Source organism: Embiotoca jacksoni, unplaced genomic scaffold, assembly GCF_022577435.1.
Source record: "Embiotoca jacksoni isolate LCO1_2020_lvr unplaced genomic scaffold, fEmbJac1.0.p SCAF_11, whole genome shotgun sequence".
Classification (NCBI taxonomy): Eukaryota; Metazoa; Chordata; class Actinopteri; family Embiotocidae; genus Embiotoca; species Embiotoca jacksoni.
Window position 1 is genome coordinate 11,999,361 of NW_027185241.1, and position 12,009 is coordinate 12,011,369.

Here is a 12,009-nt window from a genome sequence, read left to right on the forward strand (position 1 = left end):
TTTCAGTACACACAGTTTCATGAACAGCAGCACTCCCCTTTTCATTATTCACCTGTGTCTCTCTGGCATATAAATGCAGGACACAGTGGTTGGTCGTGTCTGTTATGTTTAGTTTTCGAGTCTCTACCTGACTGGCTCTGTCTAGGTGTTCCCACAAGCTCGCATTCACACAAACAGAAACATCATAACCAGGATACACAGACAAGTTCCTGTTTGTTTGTCTGTTTTCTAGGACCCAGGTCGAGTTTAACAGGCAGGGCCACACAGACAACATTTCTATCTGCCTGTGAAGAAGTGTGTTGTTAATAACTGTCACTGCATGCATTTGCAAATGTATGTCTGTTGTCGGTCTGGTTGCTTTGTTTCTCTGGGGCTTGGATTTATTACATTCAGGCCTAACAGGCAGACTTACAACTGCGAGAGGGGAGACAGTTATGATTTCTTCTCTGCCTTAGCTTTACTCTACAACACCACACTACTCCCCTGCCTCGTTGTCCCCCCTTCTCAACACAATTGCAAAACATTACCACCGGAGACTGTATCACCAATAGCTTTGTTTCACTTTCCCTTCTTGTGTTACTTGAAAATTGCTCGACCACACATGCACTAACAGATGTTCTGTCTCACTAGTTGATGTAAAAAGGTCAAGTTACTGGACTACTGCGCTCAGCAAATTTTAGAATGTAATGGGTTTACATTTATTATTCGCAGCAGGTGTATGCAAATTTGGAACTCGTGTTCAGATGATGGTTAAAAGAAACAAAGTCATTTTTCATGCGAAAGTTCAGAAAACGATCAACTTTAGTCCTGAATACGAGCCCCTCCTCACCACTAAAACATCAGCGTAGATTGTTGAAGAGTGTTAAAAGTCATAGGTGGTTGGATGGATCAAACACAGGACTTTCACACAGTTTGTAGCCGGCTTAAAACCAAAAATGAACGTTAACTGATTTCAGCTGATTTAACGCATGTCTAGTACCTATCAATTTTTACGTCACATACTTGTTATGTAAGTTACGCAACATCTGTAACACACGTACTCATCAAAACACTAACCATCTTCTCCGAAAAGTAATTTTGGTGCCTAAACGTAACCAAACTGCGGCCATGGCACAAAGTTAATCACGTTGATTATTGTTTCTATGACGACTAAAGTTACCTCAAATGACCTGTTCTTTTGTTTAAGTGTGATGACATATTGGTCCTATAGAGGGCCCTAAGAATGCTCTTATACAACAGTTGAAATTAACGTATTGTGCCGTGTCTATAAGACGTGTTGGGATTTAATCAATAAATTCTGATCTAACCAAATTTAATGAGGTACAATTAAGTACAACAACAGTTTTTTCAACTGTTATATGTGTAAAAAAAAAAAAAAAAAAAGGTATAATTCTCAAATACCTTTTTTTGTGTGATTGTGTGTTTGTTTTTGTTTACATCTGTCAAGAAGATGACTGAGACCATTTCTCTGAACCTCAGGCCTAAATTAATGCCAAATAAAGCTTTTCAAGGATTGAGGTTTCACCTGGTAGCCGCACCGCTGAGCCACGGCATTATTTATTTTTACAAGCCACTCTGTGCATTACAATACAAAGAGACCTTTTTTCTTTTGTCTCTTCCTTTGTTCCCCTGCTACCTGTCCAGACACAATGGTGGTCTCCATGGCGGAGCACCCAGTAAAGTTTTTGTCAGCCTGCCTGCACCATGTGAACACAAACATTAAGCAAAAGAAGAAGGGAAAAATAACAGAAACGATGATGCAAAGACTGTCTGGTGTGACTGTTTTAAAGTAGTTACTTTTACGGGTCTCCAGACAGACAGACAGAGAGACAGAGACAGCCAGAGAGAGATGAGAACCAGCTCTCAATGGAAAGTACCTCCAAGACTACAAAGAGGTGTTACTGTGTAAACAAATAGCAGGCGAATAAAAAAGTCAATCAGATAAAATTGAATATAATGAGTAAAAATAAGACAAAATAGACCATGACAGGTAAAACAAATGTCATTTGGAAAACGTATCAATAGAAGTTGGTGAGTTTACATAAATACACTTAATTAAAATCCTTCAACTTGCCACCATGCTCTCTGTTAGTATTCAGACGGATCCACAGTCCGATATTGTTGTGTGCATAGTTGTTTGACTTTGAGAGGGCGGGACTCTTTGGAGAGCGAAATGAACTAGGCGCGGCCAAAAGGAGCCCCATCCATCTATCACACGTGTAGACAAAGGGGGACTCCACAACACAAAGCTAGATGTGCCCTCTCAAACTTTTTCCACGACGCACGGCAGCGCGCACAGAGCAAACAACCCCCAGGTGAGTTACCTCCGAGCGGGATACTGCCTTTGCTTTCTCCCCCGGAGCGATTTTTGCATTTATTTCCAGTTAAAAGTTGCGGCTGTAGTTGGTGCGTCAGCGCTCAAACTTGAGCACAAAGCAGGAGGGAGAGGGAGAGAGACATAGAGAAATCGAGGCAGCAAGGAGAGAGAGAGAGCGAGAGGAGCGGTCCCCCTTTCCTTTGTCTGATGCGGGGCGCTTTGAGGAGAGAACTTGAGGGGATGCTCAGACACGCATCTTCATAACGCTTAATAATGCTCAGCATGTGCTACTTAGAATTAATTGACAGTAGGCTTTAAGGGAGGTGAGATGGAGTTTGTGCTTGTGCCGTATTTTTGTCTCTTGGGGATGTTGCGACACACAAGACAAAGCAGTTGCCTGTCAGAAGTTTGCGGAGGAAAGGACCTTTTACGCACGCCAGAAAAAGACAAAGTGACAAGTATTGGCTCATAGATAGTTTGTAAATAGTTTTTTTTTCGCTTGTTCAGTAATTTTTTTTGACAATGTTCTTCGTGGGTTTGCGAAGTTGCCACTGCACTATGGGAATTCAGCACAATGCAATCAGGTGTAAAGTCTCTAAGAAACAAAACGATGACACAGAATTCAACTTTTTGCACGAATAAAGAGTGACGTTTGGAGGCAAAAAGAGCGCACGTGATAAATACGAAATAGGTTCGTTTCCAAAATCTCTAAGAAACTTGTTATAGTTCATTGGAAACAGATCAACAGGTATAAGTCGCTGCAGCTTCTTTGTTACTGTAAAGGCTCCTTTGTTCTCAGTCCATACAAAGAAAACCAGCAGAAAGGAGCGCAAATCCATCTGGACACAACTTTTAGAACACGTCAAATTAATTGCTAACAAATATTTTCCATTTAGTTGTTTAATCTTAAAATTTCAAAGTGTTAAATTAGCTTTTATTTGCCTTTTTTCTTTCACATATATAAAAACCCGCCGAGACATTTCAAATTAAAGGCTTAACTTGAGGTTTATTTGAGAGTTTCACTTTGATTTTTGTTAATTGCAAATAACTGAAGTTTCCATACTTTTTTTTTTTTTTTTTTTAACTTTCTTTATCTTGTAAAGGTGTGGCCAAACAACTTGTTTGAATTTGCTGCATTCCACTGTACAGTAGCCCTACCCTAAAACTTTTTATTAGGCAACATACAAAATAATTACATCCACAGGATTGATTTGCAACAGGAAACAAAATTTGTTTTGAATTCTGTGAAACATTTTTTTGACTGTTTGTATTACAACTTTTAAAAAACTAATTTCCCATTCACCTCTCACTAATACCATTTTTTACACTGCTTATTCACACCCAAAGTGTTAATCGGATATAATTTAGCATATAAATTTAATTTAATATTCTGTTTTATTATCAGTTTTATGCAAAGAGCAAATTTGTTGTTGCATTGACATAAAGTTTTCCCAACAGTGCTCTCAATCTCTTTTTTTTTTTTCTTCATTTCTCTGGAAACTGTCCTTAGGTGGGATTTTAACAGAGATTACCCAGCAAAGCATTTCCTGCCGTGGGAGGTTAAGGAAATAAAAATATGTGGAAATCACATGGAAGATGTACAGAGTCACCTATCAAGCAACTCTTGAAACGAAGAGGAGGATTAAGAGCCTGTGCAGTTTTCTTTTGGAGAAGGTGAAGACTTATCTCATAAGGATTTAGACTTCAGCAGCAGCAGTGCCAGTCGGATTGCATTTTAGGCACACTTGGAAATCTGAAACTCATGGAGACACTTTGAGGATTATAAAAAATGTGTAGTATGTCTCTCTACAAGACACGGCCTGGGCCAAAGTCCCCGGGATAGCAGGATATTGCATTTCTGATCCTCCTCGGCCCTCCGCATGGGTAGGTAATATTACTTTTTAGTGGGATGTGCGATGTGGCACTTGTTCAACCACTTGTTTGCAGGGCTGGTACAGCTGTCCAATCCCCAGCCACACACACACACACACACACGCACACACACACACACACACACACACACACACACGCACACACACACACACGCACACACACACACACACACACACACACACACACACACACACACACACACACACACACACGTCATCCTGTCTATATAGCAGCTGAATTAAGGGAGAAGTTGCGCTGCTTAAGCAGTTTAAACAATCGATACTGTACAGAAACAATGCTATTGTCTGCTGTTTTGTCAAGTGATGCCACAAGTAAGAGTTGATTTTTCACACTTGTTGTGAAATGCGATACACACTCAGTCAATAAAATGCCAAAAGTCTCTTAATAAACATAGAACGTTTTCAAAGTTTCTGACACATGACCTCTCATCTGTTTGATAAAATAACATATTAAAGGCTGATTCGATCTAATGCAAATTTGTACAATTAAGTATGAGCCAGTACCTCATCAGTTTTTTTTTTATCTTTTAATGTCCGTATAAATGGCATGCATGGCCCTGAATAGTCATATATTGTCACATGTAGCAGACTTAATTCAAGTGTCCATTACCAGTTTTGTGTATGATTTTGAAATGTTCTCTGATATTAGTGTTTGATTTACAGTTGTTCTAAAGTTGCGTGTATTACGATCTGATCTGCAATATAGTGGCAACATGGCTTTACTTCTTCAAACTATTCAGTTCATTTAGGGGACAGGACATGCGTGACAGCATCTCGTCGAAGAAGGTGCTTTAGTATTATGTCTAATGCTGTCGCAGCAACTAATTCAAAGAAAATGCAAGCGTCCCTCGGAACCTTCACTTACACTATACTATTAGTAAGTGAGAGAGAGAGAGCGACATTCACTCCTTTCTCTCTCTTTGCAGCCCCTTATCAATGATGTCACTGACAACCAATGAGAGCATACAACTGTTACTTGTCAGCATCCAAGCTCCGCCTCCAGCCTCTTTGGGCATGGCAGCCCACATGGTCCTGCAGCATCACATTTTCACAATGCTTTACTGTGCAGCAGAGAGAGGCAGATATATAAGGATGTGGCTGCTGGCTGTGTGCGCTGATATTAATCTACCGTGTCGCCTCGGAAATTAATTGTTTATCTCTGTAAGCAAACAGCATGCAAGGAACAATTTATGGAGTTCAGAGAGATTCGTTTTTATAAAACATGAATTATTAGCCAAAAATACATCAGCCTTTCAGACAATCAATTTTAAAGAAAAATATAGGAGGGGTTAAAGCCAACCAAAAAAATACAGATGCACTGCATTTCATGATTCCAATAGCATTCAATTAATAAATGCTAAATTATAGACACAAAACTATTGGTGAAGTATAAAAAAGGCTAAATTATATTAAAAAAAAAAAGATAAAAGGTGACTTTGCAACTATCAGGTCAGAAGATAAAAAAGCATAAGTGTACCTGGCAGTATCTATGTCATCTTAAAAACAAATTAAATACACTTGTCAACCGACGAGTTTTAAGACTTAGGGAGAACGGTATTTACACACCTTCTGCTGCTCTTGTGGCACAGACTCAGTTCACAGCTTTGAAATGACTGGATCAGTGGGAATCAAGGTCGGTCAGCACCATGACACGCAGGTGGGACAGATATAGGTCAGTGGTAGAGTAGGTGCTGATGAGTCATGCATCTACCGTACCGTAGGATTAGAGAGCGACAGAGATAGAGACCATCCAGACACGCAGGGATCCTAACCTTAATATGTGCTATAGCGACTCCTGAATTGCAACTTTTTTTGCGCTGCTGGTGTATCTTGAATTGAACTGGATGATGTCTGCATTATTATTACTATTGCAGGTGCATCCAGGATAGATTTATTTAAGAAAAATCATTTTCTCTTTGATGTAATGTGTAAATGGATCTAAAGCTCTGCAGATTAAGCTCATAGCTACACCTGGCCTGCTTTACACCCATGATGCATTGGATAACAAGTGTGCAGATTCAATCCAGCACCCAGAAAATGGACTGGTGAATGAAACAGAAACATCATCTCTAACATAACTAATCATTATGACAGGCCCAGCACTGAGCTTTTAATAGGCGTTGCAGTGGCATGATTTCTCCTACAATACAGCATGCTCCACTGTGTGCAGCTCAATTACATTGCTTATCATTAATGCTATTATCAAGTACGGTGCAGTCTTCCTAACATTTGCCATTTGGCGGACGCTTCATGAGAGCATACATTCTTTTGTACAGCGGTCCCAGTGGGAGCTCCTCGTCCAAACCTAATCCACTGGGTTACACAGGACAACATTAATCTGTGGCATCTTCCTCTTCTGAAGTTTAATATCCATCTCATTAATCGTTTAACACCCTCCCTTTCTTAGCAGCACATATACAACTAAATCTGTGTCACCATAATCTCCCATTCATCTCTATTTGCTATCACACTAATATAAAGTAAATTTATCTTTGTGGTGAAGTCTGATGAGAGCCACAAATCATGTTACAGTGTTGGAGCAATGCAGTCTACCTTATAGGCTCGGTGAAACCCATTCTACAGACATAAACATGTTTAAATAATCCTCATCCAGTTATATCACTGTAACGCCCAACATTTCCGTAAACTGGACCGATGTTATGCAAAGTGTATAAGACTAGAATACAACATTAGGCCTAGAGTAACTAATCACTACCCTAAGCCTAATTCTCTCTGACATCCTGTGGTCAGCCTCAGGAAAGTTATCAGGTTTATTTTTACCACTCATTGCATGGAGCTCGTGGGCATTGCAGCTTGTAGTCCCCCAACAATGCATTTATGTGTACACTAGTTGTATTTTCTGGTTCATCAAACAACAAAATGACAACAAATACCAGTTACGGTCTGATCTGTTTCTGCAGCATTTAATATTAACATACGCAACACTGTTGACCTATCTCCAGCTATGATTACACAATTGAGTTGCTACTATTTTTACACTGATAACTTATGTTTACGACAGATGGGCAAATACATTTTGAGTGGAATCTTTAAAGCTTAACAGCTGCTCAGACAGATTTTGTATGTGTTGTGCACTATGAGACTTGACACAAAAAAAGGAAAGTCAGTTAAGATGAGCAAGATGCCAAAAAAAACCAAAAACCACAGCAATAATAATTTTGTTTAATTTTCTTCACCAGCTGAATTTAGATTGATGTTCCTTTTGTGTGTATCAGTGAGTCATGCAGGACACTACAGTGTGTACAGTAGAGTGACTTACAGTGCAGTAAAACATTAGGCCCACCATTACTAATCGTGACGACAGTCCTAATTCTCCAAACTACAGGCATTCTGTGGTCATCCTGTTGCAAACTATCAGAGCTTAGTTTTACCACTCGGCGCCTGTAGCCGCGAGATAAGTCAACGTGCTTTGCTGGCATGCTAATACATACCAGCACTGGGGGACAGGAATAAATTATTTCTTTATGACTGCGCACAAGGCAGAGCATTTGAAGGAGGGGATGAAGAGATAGAGAGGGAGCACAGGGAGATGAAGCAGAAAGAAGAGACATTGGGATAAATGATGGACAGGAAAGAAAGGGAAGGGAAAGAGAGGAAATGTAGGAATGCAGATTGAGAGGAGGAATCGAGTGAGAAAGAGAGATGAAAAGTACAAGCATATTGCAGATAAGCTTTACAGTATCAACCTTTCTTCAGTTTATGGTATGCCTCTCGCCAGGACTGTGGTGAGAGAAGTAGTCGCGAGTGGAGGAATCATTTCATTTTTCAACTTTGAAACATACGGTATAAAAAACATATAACTGGAACACTTTCATCAGACAGGTAACATTTAAAGCTATGAGCTCAGGAGGTTTGTTTTGGAATATAATAATTGTGCAGATGTATTTTGCTGCTTTGACCTGAAAACTACTCAACCTGCATCTAAACATGTGACCTTTTGAGGGATTCTGCCCCACTTTTAAATACCCAAATCCTGCAATGAGAAATAACGGGCAGATCGTGTACAAAAATAGTGTGGGTGAAATCATTTTAGTGGGAAAGCTACGACAGAGACAACATTTAATAGCCACTTAGAATCTCTGAGGAAAAATGAGGACAGGACTTTAAAATTCTATTTAATTGTTTTGTGTTTGGGTTTAAATGCTAATGTCTTGTTCTGTGCCGCACTACGTGTTTATACTTTTATGTCTGATGCACATTTGCCCTCTGGGAATTTAGAGAAGTCAAAACCAAACTGGAGACAATTGCATGACAAATCAGTCAGAAAACACATGAGCGCCAAATCAAAATTCACTGGATGACAGCTCACATGGTGTGTCTGCGCAGCAGGTCTAACGGTCTCTAAGATATTGCTTTCCACTCCTCTTTTTTCCCCAGCCCAGGTATAGATACAGGGACACAGTTTCCAATAACAGGTTTAGCCAGTTGTCTGTCTGTCTATTACAGATCAACTTATTACTCCATAAATGCACAGCATGTTGCTGTCTGGGGATGGACTGATAATCCCTCTAAAGACGGGGGTTTTATCAAAGCTAAATCTGCTCCACACGCACACACACACACGCACACACGCACACACACACACACACACACACACACACACACACACACACACACACACACACGCACATGCACACACACACGGACAGGCATGCATAAGGAATGTTCACATGGGAACATAGACATATAGACTTTCCTGGTGGGAACACAGACATATGTGTAAAGACGGGGATTTCATCACAGACAAATCTGTTATTCTCTGGTAGTTAAGATATTACAGAGCTGTGATTTTATAGACACAAACACACACACACACACACGTGTCATTTGTGGATCAACACCGTAGTAAACGTAGTCAAGTGATATTAGTGCTTGTAGGCTTTAATACTGTGATTGACTGTGGTTTGATAACATGATTAAGACTGAGTAAATCACTTTGGTGACAGCTTTATTTATGTGCACTAACTTCTGTTTTTTTCATGATGCTTTTAATTTCCATTCACAGCCAGAACTGTATTGTTTGGTTGCTATTCTCTCCAATCACTAAATATTGCAACTGCAAGGCTGATTTCTATTTCTTTTGTTTTTAGTAAATAGTTTAATAGAAATCTTTCTTCTTCTTTTGCATTTTGAAAATCACAAGCAAAGCGAAGTGACCCCAGTTGATCCAGTTGGGTGTCAAACAGGCTCATGCCGTGTCTGAGTAAAGCAGAGAACTCTCAGTCAGGTGCTCTATTGTACATCCTAATTGAAACGACATCTGTCTCGAGCTAATTGATCCGTAGCGGTGCCAGACGACAGTGAATGAGGACGCTTCAACACCAGGTTATTGAGACAAAAGCTGCCAATGATGGAGACCCACCTTGCAGCCAAGCAGGCCAGTGTCCTGGGGTTAAACCTAGACTGAGCTGGCTCTGTTTTTCCAGACCATCAACTTGGTGCAGATTAAGACCCACCATTAGTGCACGGTTGGACTGCCCTTTGTGCTGCGTATTCAGTCTTATTTAGGAGTACATGATCTGAGTGTACCACTCCTCCTTTCCGTACAGAGTTATCCTTCTAACTCTTTGGTACAAGTTTAAGCACAGCCTATTATGTATATGTCAAGCATCAGAGAAGGAGGACTACAATTGCTGCTTTGCTCTGAGTTTATGAAGACATACAGCAGTTTCACAGGTGGGCCAAGTGGCAATGAAAAACATGTCAACACTGGTCAAAAGGAGTGAATTCAACTATATATCAACACCATAATGACTTGTGGAAAAAAAAAATTGACTTATTGACGGAGTTTAGGAGAAAAGTGCTTTTTGAATGGGAGTCTATTGGAGCCATTGTGTTTTTTGGAGCCAGACTCAAGTGGCCCTCAATTGGATTGCACTTTAAGGTACTTCTGCATTGGCTTCACATCCCAGACCTATATCCATATGAGGAGGTCTTATTCGTAAACTTGGTCGGGTGGCAGGAGTTGAAGGTTTCAAACTCAAATTTGCGCTGCTCATATTTCCAGGTTATGTATAATTTGGGAAAAGTGATAAGGCTAGAGAGGATTCTTACCTCCATTTGTTTTTGTAAACAAATATACAGTAATTTTCTGTCACCTTTCCACATTTTCCTCTACAAAATCCTTCTGTCAGACAGAGAGTGATGTTTCTCTATATTAGGTAGTAGCATCCCTTAACTGTCAGCCCCCAAACAGTTGAGTGCAAACTAAACCTTGTAAACTGAAAGGAAAATTAAAGCCTCCTGTTCTGTTTGAAACTGTCATCCTTTGATTTCCTGAGGACTTGTAATGTTTTGACAGTAATTATTTAAAATATTTACTTTACAAAACAAAAAACCGATCACAGCAAAATAGAAAATATATTTTATGAAGTGATAAAAGCACAGGAGGATGACTGTGAATCTACAGTGATGTAAAACCATGAAGGAATGTAATAAATGAGCACCAAACTCCAATCCTGCTGCCCTGGAAGTGTCACTTAAGATTTCTTTTCTTTCTTTCCTGCATTTGTTTTTAGATCATTTGTCTTCACTTATTTAATGAGACCAAGCATAGTAAATTATTGTTTCCTCCAACAGCTTGTGCCTGGCTTGGGAACTTCAGATAGAAAACTCAATATAAAACAGATGTTTCAATTTGATATCGTACTGTTTTACTACTGTAATGCTTATCCATGGTGCACTGTGGTTATTTTAGAGTTTAGAGCTATTTTCAGGAAGGTTTTGCCAGGAGAAGTAATCTTGTTCAGATATAGCTGTCAGATTAGAGTTAGGTGACATATTATTATTAAATAGGATGCTTTTTTTTTTTTTTTTTTTTTTTTAATACCTGAAATAATATTTTTGTGTGTGTTTATTTGACAATGTGTACTATATACCTATCAGGGTTGGGGCAGTTATATCTGAGCGGGCTTATCCAAAATATTATCTTGTGTCATCTTTCCTTTGCACTTTGTCAGGACTGTGGCTGACTCGTGCTGAAGCTGATCTGTTTTGATGGAGATATCTTTGAGTTTAGTCCAGTGTGATAAAACAGATTATGCTGTGTAACACGAGCTGAGATATCAGACTTTAAACTGTCCCAGTCTCTGCCTTTGTGGGTCCAACACACCTCTTTCTTCCTTTGTGCATGCATACAAACAAACTCTGCTTTTAGGAACATTATACTTTTTAAAAAAAATCAAGATTACAGCATAGGACTAAGATCTCTGATTCATCGGACTCAGTGCTGTGTCTGACCCTCGGGGAGATAACGGATCACATGTCGACAGCTGGTGATAGGAGACAACGCCCAGACCTGAACATGTCAGCTGGACCAGGATTCATGCTGCTTTTTCGGTCTTCCCTCTCAAATTAATTTGATATGCACACATTTTTTTTTAGATGCATTTCAATATATGAAACATCTTTTGTTATGATATATTTGGAAAGATGAACATTTCCCATTAACACATCTCTTCCTGTCCACTCATTTATCCATCCATCCAAATATTATTCTGTTCTAGGATGCAAATTTTGCTGATACCATGCTGCATGATAACACACTGTGAGATGACTCAAATTTTTTATCAGTGATTGCCAAATTATTTTATGATTTGCATCAGAGGTCATCCATCTACAGGAATCTCTGTGTAAGGGTGTGCTATTTATAGCTGTGTGATGGTGAATGTAAAAAGTTGGGCTTCCTGGAGGCAGATTATGCCTCAGACCGAAAGCCTTCCCGTAAGAGTATCTGCATTGACACGATTTTCCAGTCCA

General features: G+C 39.6%; 1 long non-coding RNA gene across 1 annotated transcript in view; it reads left to right on the forward strand.

The window, feature by feature from the left end:
* Positions 1-2,239: 2,239 nt before the first annotated feature.
* LOC138194452 (uncharacterized) overlaps positions 2,240-12,009 on the forward strand; it is a 109,183-nt gene continuing 99,413 nt past the window's right edge. Inside the window, exons 1-2 of the long non-coding RNA XR_011177927.1 lie at positions 2,240-2,315; positions 3,828-4,201. This is a non-coding gene — a long non-coding RNA (uncharacterized lncRNA). The remainder of the gene's footprint in view (positions 2,316-3,827; positions 4,202-12,009) is intronic.